We start from the raw sequence: 15,980 nt of genomic DNA, 5'->3' as shown, positions 1-15,980 counted from the left end.
GCTTTGCCCATACTCTGATCTGGGTCACAATCCTTGGAAGAAAAGCTGTAGTAGCATTAAGGAGAGAGGGGACCCTCCTCATTATTCCAAAGCAGAAAGGAGTGTTAGTGGTCACTCAAAGACCAGGAGAATAGTAAAAACCTCTCCTTAGATCATAAGACCTTGGAAGAAGTGAAAATGTGCAGGTCTCAAGATCTATATATTTTTTTTTTCTTTTTTGAATGGCTATGGTGCTAAGTGCCCAAGGTCATACAGCTAGGTAATTTTTAAATGTTTGAAGCTGCATTTGTACTCAGGTCCTCCTGACTTCAGGATAGGACCTCTATCCACTGTGCCATCTAGTTGCCCCAGATTTATCTTTGAAAGCAGTTGCAAAAGAGCCCCCAAACTTGGGACAGTGCACCCTCTACTCTGAAAGCAGAGTCCTACCTTAACAAGCAGTTATAATTAAGACATAGGCTGGGAAAATAAGCAAACAACAGAAGAAAATACATCTGATCATAGACAATTACTATGGTCAAAAGGAAGATCAAAATACACTCTCAGAAGAAAATAACAAAGTCAAAACTTTTGCATCTAAGAAAAATATGAATTGGTCTCAGGTCAAGGAAGAGATCAAAAAGGATTTAGAAAAATCAAGGAGGGGGATAGAGGAAAAATTAGAAAGCGAAATGAGAGTGATATAGAGATATCATGAAAACTGAATAAGCAATTTACTGAAGACACAAAAAATACAGAAGAAAAAAGGACCTTAAAAAACAGATTGGGCCAAATGGAAAAAAAGGTCCCAAAAAAAACAGTGAAGAAAAGAATGCCTGAAAAAGCAGAATTGGCTAAACATCAAAGGAGATCTAAAAGCTCACTGAAGAAAATAATCCCTCAAAATATAAAATTGAGCAAAAGGAAGCTGATGAATTTGTGAGAAACCAAGGAATAAAACAAAACCAAAAGAATGAAAAACATGAAGAAAATGTGAAATATTTCACTGCAAAAAAACCCAGCTAATTTGGAAATTAGATCCAGGAAAGATTCTGTAAAAGTTTTTGGACTACCTGAAAGCCCTGATTTAAAAAAAAAAGAGTCCAGATATCATCTTTCAAGAAATTATCAAGGAAAACTGCCCTGATATTCTAGAAATAGAGGGTAAAATAGAAATTGAAAGAATCCACTGATCACCTCCTGAAAGAGGTTCCAAAGTGAAAGTGCCAGGAATATTATAGCCAAAAAGAGAAAATTGTACAAGCAGCCAGTTAGAAACACTTCAATTATCATGGAGTCTTAGGATAACACAAGATTTAGAAGATTCTATATTAAGGGATCTAGGACCGGAATATGATATTCTGGAAGGTAGAAAAGCTTGGATTACAACCAAAAATCAACTTCCCAGGAAAACTGAACATATTTTTTCAAGGGAAAAGATGAATATTAAATGAAATAGGAACATTCAGACTTTCCTGATGAAAGGACCAGAACTGAATAGAAAAGTTGATAGTCAAATACAAGATTCAAGTAAAGTATAAAAAGATAAGCAAGAAAAGCAAATAATAAGGGCCTTAATGATGTTGAACTGCTTTTATTTCCCCATTTATTAGGGAAGATAGAAGGAGCATATATAAGTAAGGCACAAGTGGGAATTGAATATATAGGCATAAAATATTGAAAAGATGGAGTTAAGGGAATGAGAGAGGAATGTACTAGAAGAAAGGGAAAAGGGGAGGTGGAATGGAATAAGTTATTTCATATAAGAAAGGCAAGAAAAAAATTTTGCAGGGGAATGGGAAGGAGGGAGGAATAGAGGGAGAGTGAGTTAGCCTTACTCTCAGTGATATTGTCTCAGAGACTGAATAGCATACATACTCAATTGGGTATAGATATCTGTTTTACCCTAGAGGAAAGTAGGAACAGAAAGGAAGAGGAGAAAGGGGAGGTGATACAAGGGAGGGAAGATTGTGGGAGGGGATAATCAGAAGAAACAGGGTGAAAGGAGAGAGGGAATAAAATAAATGGGATTGGAGGGAATAGGGAACAGGATGGAGGGAAATACAGTTAACAATGGTAACTGTGGGGAAAAAATATTGAAACCAGTTTTTCCTGATAAAGACCTCATTTAACAAACAGAGAACTGAGTTAAATTTATAAAAGTAAGACTTGATAAAAGGAAGACAGTTATAAAACTAATAAATGATCAAAAGATATGAACAATTTTCAGTTGAGGTTATAAGTGCTGTCTATGATCATATTTAAAAAAGTCCTAACTCATTCTTGATTGAAGAAATGCAAATTAGAACAATAACAACTTTATACTTGTTGGGCTGAGGACAGGAAGAGAAAAATGATAAATGCTATAGGAGATTTAGGAAAGAAATGAGGCATTAATACCCTGTTGGAGGACTTGTGAAATGATTCAACCACTTTGGAGAGCAATTTGGACCAGGTCTGTATTCCAGAAGAGATGAAAAACAGGAAGGTAAAGGACTTATATGTATAAGGATATTTATAGTATTTCTTCTCTGGTGGCAAGGAAATGGAAATTGAGGGGAGACCCGTCAGTTGGGAAATGGGTGAACAAATTGTGGATGTAATAATATGATGTAATAATAATGGAATGTTAATCCATTATAAAAATGATGAACAGGATGCTCCCAGTAAAACCTGGAAAGACTTACATAGGCAGATGCAATGGAAAAATATGTAATGCAAGAGCAAGATCGTAGGATAACCAGTTGTGAATGACAAGTTTTCTCAGCAATGTTGTGACCCAAACAACTCTGAAGGACTTATGATAAATACTATACATCCCCAAATACAGAGATGATGGTGTCTGAATAAAGATAGATGCACATTCTTTTAACTTTATTTTTCTTGAGGTTTCTCATTTCTGGGGGTGGGGGGAAGGCTATGTTTACCTACATAACATAACTTTTACGGTAATGTTTTGTATTCTTACACATTTTTAACATATATCAAATAACTTGCTTTCTCAATGAAGAAGAGTAGGGTGGGAAGAAGGGAGAGAATTCAGAAGGCAAAGTGTTAAAAAATGAATGTTATAAACTTGTTTTAACTTGTTACCAGGGGAAATTAAATAAAACAAAGTATAAAAAAAGAATGAGGACAATTACTTTTGACTTGAATGTGAAATACTTGTTTTTATGTCTTCCCTCAGATACCTACAACCTGTGTGATCCTGAGCAAGTCATATCAAATCATCTACTCAGTTTTTCTCATTGGTAAAATTGAGATGAGAAAGGCATTTAATGAGTTTTAGAGGATCAAAAAAGAAAATTTATTTAAAGCACTGTATAATTAATTTCAATCAGCACTCGTTTATTGAAGGAGAATTTGATGGAGAAAATAAGAATTTTATAATTGATAATTAAAAAAAAAGAAAGTCCTATGTCTTTCCTTAGAGTCTCTTATTAATCAGTCTTACTGATCCCTAGCCAGCAGTTGGGCTGGGTGGAAATCTCTGGATTCTAATTTTCTAGTATATCTTATTTGGGAAAAATAATCCTTATCTCTTCCTAATGAAGGTTTCCTATTAAATCCAAGCAAGACAGTTAATCACACTTTGTGAGAGAGCTAATTTTAGTTCTCTGCAGAGCTTGATGTATGTCCTGGTGGACTCCTGACTTATTTCTTTTATTTGATTTTTCTTCATTCAAACTCAAGAATACTTCCACATATGGGGATTTGGGGACCATATAACCTCTGCAACTGCTATCATCTTTGCAACATTAATAACCCTAATCCTCATTTTTGGAAGCTTAAAATTATAAGTATTTTAGAGTTTATTGTATCTTTGCTGAATAGTCTCTGTTCTTTAACTTGTTTCTAGGCATCAGGTCTTTAACTAAGTGTTTACTCTAACATGTCAGCCATCACCTTTATCCTTGCCAATCACTGGCAAGATTTAAAGAGAACTCTTTGTCATGGCATTTTCCTCCTATTCCTTTTCTTTCTTTACAATCAGACAAAAAAGGGGGGGTCTCCTTCCTTTCTGGTCTGATCCAACTCTTTAGTGTTTCCTTGCCAATTTGGCAAAGAGACCAACTGTTGCCTTGGCAACTAATGGCAGCTTCCAACAAAGCCAGTCTTTCCCTGCCTTGTTTTCAATAGAACTCCTACATTTTCTCCTCTTTCCATCCTCAAATTTTGAAAATGTTAGCATAATTTCAGTCAGGTTACTTTTATTGACTGACTTTTTTCTTCTTCTGTGAGCCTTTTAAAACAACTTTTGAATAATTTAAAATTTATACATAGACTAAAACTATGTTTCAAAAATAAATACCCAGTAGTTTCTTCCACAGACATCAAATACCCTCAAGTGTTAGAACTCTGGCTGTATCCAAGATTCTGTGAAGAATAGTGCATTCTTTTCGGAGAATTTTTTTTTTATTTCTATCAGAATCAGCGCTGAGGTAGTACATAGAAAGCCAACTTTAGAAACAGCAAAGATGGGTTTGAATACGACATCTGAAGCATAGAATGTTAAACCTCTCAATACTTCAGCCAATCAACAAGATGATCAATTGCAGGACAAGTGTCTGTCTGCATTGATAATGAGGATTTAAAAACCTGGAAATCACAGATCCAGCAGAAAAAAAATCTAAATACAAGCTTTATATTCTTCTTTATATTAATCTTATAAAGTAACGTGATGTGTGGAGAAGAGCAGTGGATCTGGGAAGAGGGGTTCAGGTTCCATTCTAGTTCTGCTTCTTCTACCTATGTGACCCTGGGCAAATCTCCCCTGGGCTTCAATTACTTGGTTTATAAAGTGAAGGCTTTGTACTGGATGACTTACTCTTCTGTTCCTAAGTCTTAAGAGCCTATATAGAAGTCTATAGGCTATATAGAGGACCAGGAATATATGCCTATATTCAGATCTCCATACACACACACATACATGCACACATAATGTATGTATGCACATATGTATAATTTATATATAACTACATTCTATTTAAAATTTTATGTGAAAATAGGTTTCCTTTGAAAATATATTTTATTTTAAAAGTTTAAAGTATTATTCAGAGAATGGGTCCATAGTCCCTAGACTTCCAAAAATGGTTCAGAAAAAAGTAAAGAATCTCTGTGCAGGCATCAAATATTTTTATGATTTTTTATTATTATTATCAATAACTTTTGTTTTTGCATCACTGTCATTTCCCAGTATTCTCCCCTTAATACTTTCCAGAGAGCAAGGAGGTAAATAGTTCAGTAAAACTAATCAATGCATTAATTACCTGATATGTAGTATAGAGTCATGATAGCCTCCTTCCTCTGCAAAGATGGGATGGAGGAACATTCTCATAGGTTTCCTTTGGTATCCTTTTCTTCATGCTAATGTTTAGTTATGTTCATGCTCAGAATTGCTCATGTCCAGAAAGGCAGTCAAGTTATATAGTACGAGATTGCTAGATAATGTAACAATCTCTATGCCACTATTTATGCATTGAAAAACAAACATACAAACAAAACAAGCAGAGGACAACTATCAACATATTTGTTGGATCATTGGGGAAAATTTATGGTATAATATTGAGAGGAGTACAGGATGGAAATGTTTGAAAGATTACTATTTGCAGTGATGGAGGGGGCTACCCAGTTAAGTTGCCACTAAAACAATTTTTATATAGGGGTGGCTAGATGGTATAATGGATAGAGCATCAACCCTGGAGTCAGGAGTACTTGAGCTCAAATCCGGCCTCAGATACTTAAGTGGCCTTGGGCAAGCCACTTAACCCCATTGCCTTGCAATAACTAAAAACTAAAAGCTAAAATAAAATAATTGAAGAAAATGCAAAATCTTAGCTAAAGGTTAGAAAAATAAAAATGCATTTTTAACCTAAATTCATCAACCCCTGAATTCTATTCATACTCACCTAGGTGAAGAATCCTTGACACAAGATCAAGGTTTAGTCCCAATAAAAATAATGAACTAAAGAATATCACTGTCAGTTCATAGGATATATATTTGTAGGTGATCTTTTATGGGGTACACTTAGGCTTGTCAAAAACACATTAGGGAAATTGTTGAGTTCTTGAGGACTGTGATCATGTCCTTACAATTACCTGAAGAGAGATGTTTGAATTTTCCTGTGAAGTCTTCTCTTCTCTTCTTTCACTCCTAGTCCCAACATCTATTCATATAAAATCTAGTAATACCAGCATCACAATTATTTATTCTTATTCCCATGCTCTCAGTGAAAAAATGAAACCCCACCCCAGTACTGACCTTCTACATCTATGTTTTTTTAAAGCATTTCACAGTTAATTTAATAGAAACATCAGGAGCATATTCACTGGATACAGTTGAGATTCATCTACATACAAACAAGTATGAACTCAGAGATGGCATGGGATACCATGGGAGTTAGAGTTCCCAAGTCAATATGTATCTGAGTGAATTCCTTATCCAGATAAATCATACTTTTGGTGGTGTTTATTGTCAATGATGCTGGATTTTCCCAGAGAGTCTTTTGCACATCTTTTTAAAATCCAATATCCAGATGAGCAATAGTGAGAAAAAGTTAGCTTAAATTGCATCTCCAAACTATGACTCCTCAATTTGTTTTGAATTGTTTGCATACTATCATTTGGCACTGATACTCTGTTCCTCAAAATATCACCTTTAACAATGTCAATGTGTATCCAAATGTCTTTTTATTTTTTTAAAAATAGCAACACTATCATTACCTAAAAAAAAGCAGTTACCTAATTTTTCCAACTTGTCCACCCACATCTTGAACATTAATACATACAAACACATAAACTCATATGTGCAATGAGTTTGATCAACCTCCACTCATCCAGTTCTCTAATTCATCAAAAAATAAACAAAAAAAAAAAACCCAGGGCTTAATTAAATATTAGAAAGGAAAACCTATTGTTAGCTCACCTTAAATAACTTTTAACTCCCTCCCTCATGACAGAAATTGTACATGTCAGTTTTTAGATGGTTTTTATAGGGAGCTTTAATAGGGGAGAAGATAGGGAGTAAGAGTAGGGTTTTTAATACCATGTGACTGAAAGGGAAGAGTTGAGGACATTAAAATGACTCATATCTGTTATCAATTCTGGTTTGATCAAACCTATGCTCATTTTGTAAAAAGAAGGCCTTTATTTCCCTCTTGCCTTTCCTTTCCTCTTCTTCCTATTGACCCACTTTCCCTCTATATGATCTTCCCGCTGCCTTTGTTCCTAAAGTATTAACAAGGGCAGATATGGGCAATAATGAACTGGATGAGAAGAGAACACAGTCAATAAATGGAATGGCCATTTACCCCATTTCCCTGATGAGGGAGTGATCCACCAGCATCTAGATTGAGATGGGTCCTGAAACCCTGCTTCTGGCTTATAAATAAAGTGTTCTTGATAATAGAGAGTTGTAGTCCAAGGGGCAGTCACTTCCTCCATTTGGTCTGGCAGATCATGGTGAATCACCTCTAAGAACTTGATATTATCTATGTCTGCAGTTGTATGAAGACTATCAACTTCTCTAAGACAGTTGTCAGACCTTTCTGGTTCTTTTCCAGTTCTTGCCAAAATTCATGAATGCCTCAAAGCAGGACAATATATATATATACCTTTACCTTATAAATGGTCTTCTTGGGTTTGGGACCCCCATGACAGGCTTTCCTACAGCAAAATCTATGGTAGCTATTCTAGAACTTCCCAAATTTCCCATATTGATGATTACACTGAACCACAATACCATCACTAAGTCATGTTATATAACTCTCCTTGACAATAGCAGTGGTAATGGTTCCTTTTTCTTCCAAGACAGATCACTATAGAGCTAAAAACAGTGCCACCACTAGACCCACCACTGTTATAGTTGTGGCATTTCTCTGCAGTGGTTGCTAGAGCAGTGATAAGGTCACCAAATGGTGTAATTGTGACCAGAATGACTGATTATCTCACACAGGAGTCTTTGCTTGATCAGATTGTCTGGAGTACCTCTACCAGCCTCCAGAGGACTCATCACTTCTCATATTAACTCACATTAAGAAGACACTTTTAACTCCATCTCTCATGAGAGGAATTGCCTCCTGCCTTTCCTTTCTTCTTCTTCTTCCTTTCAACTTACATTCTCTCTATTTATATATGAGAAGACTTTCCTGAAGTCTAGCCATTGATGGAGTTCCCTAAGTATTAACAAGGGCTGGTTTGGGAAATAACAATAAATTGGATGAGAAAAAGAGTGAAATACTTTTTCTTATGCTCAGAAGGACCAAGTGATCCAAAAATTCTGCAAGAGGGATGCCCCTACACTGATCTCTGGAGCCACTGACTGTTTTAAAGGGTGAGTTTGCCTCTGATTATTTGAAGGGGCCTAGGTAACCTTCCTTGGGTGATGGATGGATGGATGGAGGACACAAACTACCCTGAAATCACCTTCATTTCTACCTCTTGATGTTGAAAGCTTATTCTCCAGATTTGACTCCAAAGGAATTCTGGATGTTGCCAAATTTCTCTTAGTTTGGTATCTGTTCCTGTGTGTCTTTTGTGTGTCTTCATACAAGTCATTTAAACTCTGGTCTTCAGTCTTCTTATGTCTCAAGACTGGGATAGAAAGGTGAGCCATCAATCATCCAGGGGAGAACATTATTGTTGGCTATATATAGAAAAGTTTACTAAGACAGATTCTGTCTGTAGGTCTGTGAGGATACTTCACAGCCCTTGTCAGGGTACTTATCCATCTTTGGGATCTACCTTTCCCCCAACTCTCACTTATGGCCCTGAGAAGCCATTGGATGTACAGTGGTCACAGTGCAGATGGGGTGAATCAACCTGAGTAACTAAAAGATCTCAACCCCATCAGTGAGTTAGGAGGATGTCTACCCCAAGCATATGAAGATTCACCCTGGAAGAATGGGAAGATGAGAATAATTTTTTCCAGTGTCCCTAAAGGTGACTAAATCAGGTCATTCATTATATTACAGTCCATCACGTTGTTAACCTTTTGCCTTCAACTGCATTTCTTTGACTCTGTAGGAGAGAAGGCGATAACTTTGTGCAGTAATGTCTCACTTAAATTCAATTAGGTACAACAGAGGCATCTTAGGTGTTAGAGTGGAAAGAGCCCTGGACCTGGAGTGAAAAAATATTAGACATTTACTAGTTTTATGAGCCTAAGAAAGTCATCTAATCTCTGCCTATCTTAATTTCTTTATCTATAAGATTAGGATAATGATGGCATCTACCTCATAGGTCTGTTTTTGAGGAGCCAGTAAGATATTTGTTAAGCATTTGGCAAAATTTAAAGTACTAAATGTATACAAATCCTATGTTTATTCATATTACAGTATCTATCATGACTCAATAGGGATTCAAAGAGAGGCATATTAGATACACTACCTACCTATCCAGTATTTTTTTTATGAATATTAAACTTAGGTGTGTTCAACAGGAAATGCATCAGCAATAAACATTTTTCCAAAACTTGGAAAAATGCCTAGAACATTCTATTTTGAACTGTATAAAATTGATTTTTTCTCATTACTTCTGGTACAGTAATTTGTAGGCCTATAATTTTAGGAAGTTTTATCATTAGTTTCACATATCCATCATCTATATGGCTAAGCCTAAGATAAGCACATTGATAAAAACTGAATTGTATTTTTATTGGTCTGAAATAATGTTATTTTTGGAAGGTATCAGTTCCTATTTTACCTCTACTTATTAACCATGTGACAAATAATTTTACTTCCCTTTGTTTCAGTTATTTCTATTTATAATAACAGAATTGTATAATCTTTTCTCTCATGTTCCTTACAACTCTGCAACCATGTAGAAGAATCAACAAGAATTGTTAGAACCATAGACTTAAAGCTGGGAAGATCTGTGCTAGAATTCCACCTCAGACATGAGCTATATCTGTCACCTTAGGGCTGTTTTCTGGAAATCTCTGAGTCTCAATTTCTCATCTAGATAAATCAATGAGATAATAGTAGCACTGGATTGCTTTTAGGATCAATGGAGGTCATGATAGGAATAAGAAATACAGAACATTCTAAGATGTTCAAAAAAAGTTTACATATTTTTGTTACAATTGATCTTCACAATAATCCTGTGAAGCAGGTATCATTAGTTTTCCCATTTTCCATACACCAATGGTGCAGCATTAGACAGTGCCAAAGACTTTGATAATACAAATTTTCGATTTGTAATCTTTATTAGATGGTGTTGCTGAGGACACAAGATAAATAACACCTTCAAAGTTCACTTCCTAACTACACAGAGGATTCTTCCTGAGATGAGCAGGTTGGTCTTGTCCAGTTCTAATTGTGCCTTAAAATAGGACTAAATAACTTTCAAATATTGTTATTGTACAATCTCCCAAAAGACTTGTATTTAAATCTTAGCATAAAATAATTTGTGGAAACTCCACATTTCATCTGTGCATGCATTATCCAAATACGATTGAGTTTACACCTTTTGCCAGTGGTCATTTTTTTTTTCCTAATGAAGCTACTCCCTCCTCATTACCCCTACTGCTCTGTTGAAGTCAATTACTCACAAAGGATCCAAATGACTTTAAAATTCCCAAATTCAAAAAGGGTTTTCATCTCCTAAGTTACAAGTCATCTCCTAAGTTACAAGCTGGAGTTATATATGCTAGGTCAGTGAGAACAAGAATCACTTTTTTAAGTCTATTTTTTAATTTTTCCAAATACATGCAAAGATAGTTTTCATCACTCATCTTTTTGTAAACCTTTAAATTCTAGAGATTTTTTCTACCATCTTCCCTTCCTTTCTCTCTCCCTATGACAGCTAGCAATCTGAAATAGGATATACAAGTACAATTGTGCTAATATATTTTCATATTAGTCATGGTATAAGAGAAAAGTCAGTACTACAAGGGAAAAATGAGAAAGAAAGAAAAATATAAAAACAAGTTTTGAAAAGTGAAAATAATATGCTTTGGTCTGCATTCAGACTCCAGATTTATTCTGTTGCTTTATCCCTCCTCTGGCTGTGGATTGCATTTTCCATCACAAGTTTTTTTACAATTCTCCTTGAGACAACTGCTGAGAGGAGCTGCATCCATCATATTTGATCATCTCAAAATTTTGCTGTTCATATGCATAATGTTCTCCTGGTTCTACTCACTTCATTCAGTATCAGCATAAACAGTTCTTTCCAGACATTTTGGAAGTCTGCTCACGCTTTCTTATAGAACAATAGTACTTTATCACATTCATATACTATAATTTGTTCAGTCATTTCCCCAATTGATGGATATCCCTTCAATTTCCAATTCTTTGCCACTACAAAAAGATGTGCTATAAATACAAAATCACTTTTGTCAAAACTTTGTTTGTTTCCCAATATATCTATACTTTATAATATCACATTGCACGCTAGAGATTTTCTAAAGTATTACAGTAACGTTAAAAGGGACAGAGCATTATCAGTAGGGAAAACAGGGAAGTCTCCATAGAGGAAATATTTAAGTGAGAGTTAGTTATGGGAAGAGAGAGAAAAGCTCAGAGATGGGAAATCTCACCTCACATTCAAGTACAATCAATTGTAGTGCATTAGGGGTTCATTGCATACCTACACACTAAATAAAATGGTACATACTACATGGAAGGTGCTATAGACAACTTGGAGCCTAGGGCACATTGCTTTTGATACTTGGATTTAACATAAGCAAGGTAGAATAGAAAGGAAGTGGAAATTAGAGTCAGAAGACTCGATTCAAATACCAGTTCTGATTCTTGCTATCTCTATAATTTTGTCCAAGCCTTATACTTAAACCTTAGCATAATATAATTTGGGGAAATTACACATTTCACTTGTGGAACATTCATAGACATTCTACCCTGCCTACTACTAGTTTGGGAGCAATATTTTCCTATTTGTTAAATAGATGGAACTTTCCATTTTATTAAAGCTCTCTGACTCACCAAAATATCAAAACTTTTGCTGAATTGACTTTTTGAGAGTCAAGGACACCTTCATTCTTTCATTCATGACACTTGGAAATTCCTTCTCCTCACATGTCAAGAAGCAACCAAGGTCTTAGATCATTTCGTTGTCTAACTACTTAGATCATTTCGTTGTCTAACTACTCTGTTTTAGGCTCAGCAAGTGGAGACTAATCTAGCTTGATATATGAGTCACGAGAATCCAGGAGTACAGGTATTTAGGATGGATGTATAAATGAATCATAAATGATTCTCTAAGGAACACTGCCAGTTTTGAATTTGAACTTCTGTAAGATAGGATTGTAATCTTCCATCTTCAGAGAATTTTAAGTGTAGAAAATTATTCCTATTCCCCATATTAAAGAAAATGTTTATGTTTGTTCTTTCTGATTTTTATGTAAATAGTCATTTATAAAAGTTAATTCTATGTTGAGTGGTTAATGAATCCAGCCATTGGGCACCTAAAATTGGAAGGAACACAGTTTGTGGGGGATTAAACCAATGGTAGAGAAAAAGAGATCTAACTCCTGCAGGATATAAGAGAATCCTTAAGTGGAATAAAGTATAACCATCCTGGCCTTGAAAAAAATGATACATGGGGCAAATGACTACAATAAACTCAAGGCAGTATTTAAATGGTTGGCAAAAGAATATGTATTTATTTGGTAATAGAACAGGTATTCATTAGATACTGTTGAGCAACAAAGAAGTGATATGACCAAAGGAATGCATACAGAAGATTATGGTGACTATGATAAAATCTCTGATCAAAAGAAAAGGATTTACTTAGACAAGTTGCTATTAAAATGAATACTTCAAAGATAATCCATATATTTACTAATTGTCCTTTCTTCTGTTTGGTGTAATAAGTCATTAAATCCTTTGAAGTAAATAATGGTATGTTGACCCTATCAACTCACCTTTTGTTTTGAGTTCTTAATTTATCTTCACTTTATTTTCATTTGTGTTTTTGAAATTAAGCTGTGTTCAGATGTAGACAGACTTGCTTTATAAAACCAATTGAATTCAAACTAGTTGAATTTGTTGTAAATCTAATGAGGATTTGCACTGGTAGAGTAAGATGAAAATTGGTTTTGATTAAGAGTGACTGTCATTTTTGACTACACTCCTGCTGCTAATCCATATATTTTTACCACTGAAATATCCTAGGACTAAACATTTTAATTATTGGATCATATTTGCAAAGTTGCAAGAGAAATCAGAGACCATCAAATTCAATTCTCTTATTTTCCATATTTGGAAACAGGCCCAGAAAATTTCATTGATTTTCCCAAGGTACACATGGGTTTACTGGAGTTGTTTTTCTTCTATATTTCCGGACTTGAGAAAGGCAATAGGTAAAAAAAAATTATATGAGTAAAATTTATGATGATCAGAATTGGAATTGTAAAATATGCTTAATATAACCTTGTTCCACTACTACATTTTATTAATAGGAAGTAATTTGAGAAGTTAAAAGACTTGGGCAAAATTACAGAGATAGCAAGGAGCAGAACTGATATTTGAATCAGGTCTTCTGACTCAAATTTCCACTTCCTTTCTAATCTTCCATGCCTATGTTAAATCCAAGTATCAAAAACAATGTTCAAGTCCAAATGACCTTAGCATTTTAATCTTGAGTTCTTCACAGTCTTGGATGGCAGAGAAATGAATCAATTAACATAGATATTAATTTCTCATGCATTACTTACTTTGTACCATGCAATGTCTTAGGCTATAGAATTGAGGTAAGATATTTTACTTAGGAAGCTTGCTTATTATTCTTTCCACATCACATCTTTCCCCATTATATTTTCAAGGAGTTAGCATAAGAAATTAAATGAGAATTTTGGGGGGCCCATTTACAGAAGCCACAGATAGTGTGCAAAGGTTAGCAAATGACACAGAGTCTATGATCAAATACTCGACCCCTAGCTGTGCTTTAAACACACTATAATAAAAGAAAAAAAAATCAGAATTCTCTAACAAAGAGAAAACCAAAACTTTTTACATAGATTTTCCAGATCACAGCAGTGCTGTGTCCCTCACACCCTAAAAACTGGAAGGGATAATTGTAGTGTAGTAGGAGGATATGGTATTTACCATAGTAATATTAAATAATAATGTGCATATCTTCATTAATGATTTTTTTTAAATGAGCACTTTGAGATGTTTTTTATGAGGGATAGAAATTCTCACTAACTAGAATGATAAATTAGAGCTAGAACTGAAAATTTTAGAAGATGAAGCAGTTTTAGATGATTTGAGGCTACCCTCTTTTCTAGAGAGTTCCACTTATTTTCTTGGGGGGGGGTCTGAGAGGGATAATGTGGCTAGACAAGATTGGCTCACACCCCCTCCAGGATCCTCTCTTCCCCATCAACAATACTGGTCAATGAATGACATGGAAATATGGGAAATGGCATATAGACCATATTGATGAAGGAACAACCTCTCTCAAGGATGGAGCATTTTCTACTTCCAGTCAAGTCTGGGATTCACAATATGTTTTTTCCCCTAAATCCAAACAAAAGACTCGCATCCACAAGCTTCTTTCCTAAATTTTATTTCAAATAGTCTCCTCATACTTTAATCATGCCATCAACTGGTCTATGTAATGAAATACTATTTTCTTTGATGGAGATGTGCTACAATTTAAAACTGATCAATTTCTTAGTACATTCCCAAGTTCATTAGTATTGCAACTCATTGTGCATCCAAGATACCTCTTGATTTCCTTAATTTTACACTCTTCAAATTTTTCATATTTCTTTAGGATCAACTTTGAAGTACTCATGTAGCAAAGAAAAAAGTTCTGACTTACAAATAAAATTAATGTGGAATGCATTCCATGAATCCCAGTCCCACTAAATCTTTTAATATGAAAAGGAATAAGTTATGGAAATGGAAAACAGAATTTTGGAAATATTAATTTTATTCAATAATGTGTTCCACTCATAATTCTACATATATTCCACAGTGATGTATGTGCTTGGTTAGAATAGGTCAGAACAGAACTTTCCACTGTTTGAATCATCTGCCCTGATGTATTTTGTAGGGGGAAAATAAGTTGAATGAAGTATTCAGGAAGGTTATGATTCTATAGGAATTAAATGTTCTGACAAGACCCTCATTCAAGCAGACTTCAAACCATATTTCACGTAGTTCTCTAGGTACAGTGGAACATTGCTAACTTAAGAGTTTCAGTTAATATATTACTGTGAGAGATCTTAGGTAGGTGCCTAACTGTCCCATAGAAAAATCCAGCAAAAAATTAATAATGCATTAGAAAATACAGTAATAAAGAAAACCAAAAAAGAAAAGAAAAATCTTCCAGTGTCTTGATTGGAAGAAAGAGGTAGAGGTAATGAACCAGAAGGTCCTTGCCTCTGATCTGTCAGAACCACAGAGAACAGAGCCAGTCCCAACTGGTCATTTGGAAAGGAGGCACGATTGGACAGTACTTTCCCATCTGATGGCCTTTCAACAGTCAGGAAAAGATGAATTTATTGGAGGATTATATCATTCAGAGAATAATTCTAATGTTATATAAACATAAAATATAAAACTTATAAGATTTTGGGAAGAAAGTGTCCTACCAGACTCCTTCTGTGAGATAAATATGGCACTGATACAGAAAGAAAGAGAAATTAAGGAAGGAAGGCATCAACATATGTATATTTGTATTTGTCTGTGTGTGTGTGTGTGTGTGTGTGTGTGTGTGTGTATATATATATGTGTGTGTGTGTGTGTGTGTGCGTATGTATATATATATATATGTGTGTGTGTGTGTGTGCATATATATATGTATATATATATATAAAATCCATGAGTCATTTAACAAGAAACAAAAAGGAAATATATAACAACCAAAGACATGCTTTCCAGAAATAAAAATAAATTAAGTAATTGAAGAGGCAAGGTTACTTTCTCATACTTGGACCACACATATATTCCACAAATTCACTCTTCTTCTGAACTTATCCATTTTTGACCATTCTTCCAGGCATCCATTCAGATTCATAAGCTCAGTATCAT

The 15,980-nt window shown here is 34.8% G+C and overlaps 1 long non-coding RNA gene across 1 annotated transcript in view; it reads left to right on the top strand.

Moving 5' to 3' along the window:
* Nucleotides 1-8,169: 8,169 nt before the first annotated feature.
* The window catches only part of LOC141511759 (uncharacterized), a 58,680-nt gene continuing 50,869 nt past the window's right edge, over nt 8,170-15,980 (top strand). Inside the window, exons 1-2 of the long non-coding RNA XR_012475390.1 lie at nt 8,170-8,311; nt 10,189-10,272. This is a non-coding gene — a long non-coding RNA (uncharacterized LOC141511759). The remainder of the gene's footprint in view (nt 8,312-10,188; nt 10,273-15,980) is intronic.

This window comes from Macrotis lagotis, chromosome 2 (genome assembly GCF_037893015.1).
Source record: "Macrotis lagotis isolate mMagLag1 chromosome 2, bilby.v1.9.chrom.fasta, whole genome shotgun sequence".
NCBI lineage: Eukaryota > Metazoa > Chordata > Mammalia > Peramelemorphia > Peramelidae > Macrotis > Macrotis lagotis.
Note: the sequence above shows the minus strand (reverse complement) of the source record. Positions and strands in the feature narration are given on the sequence as shown.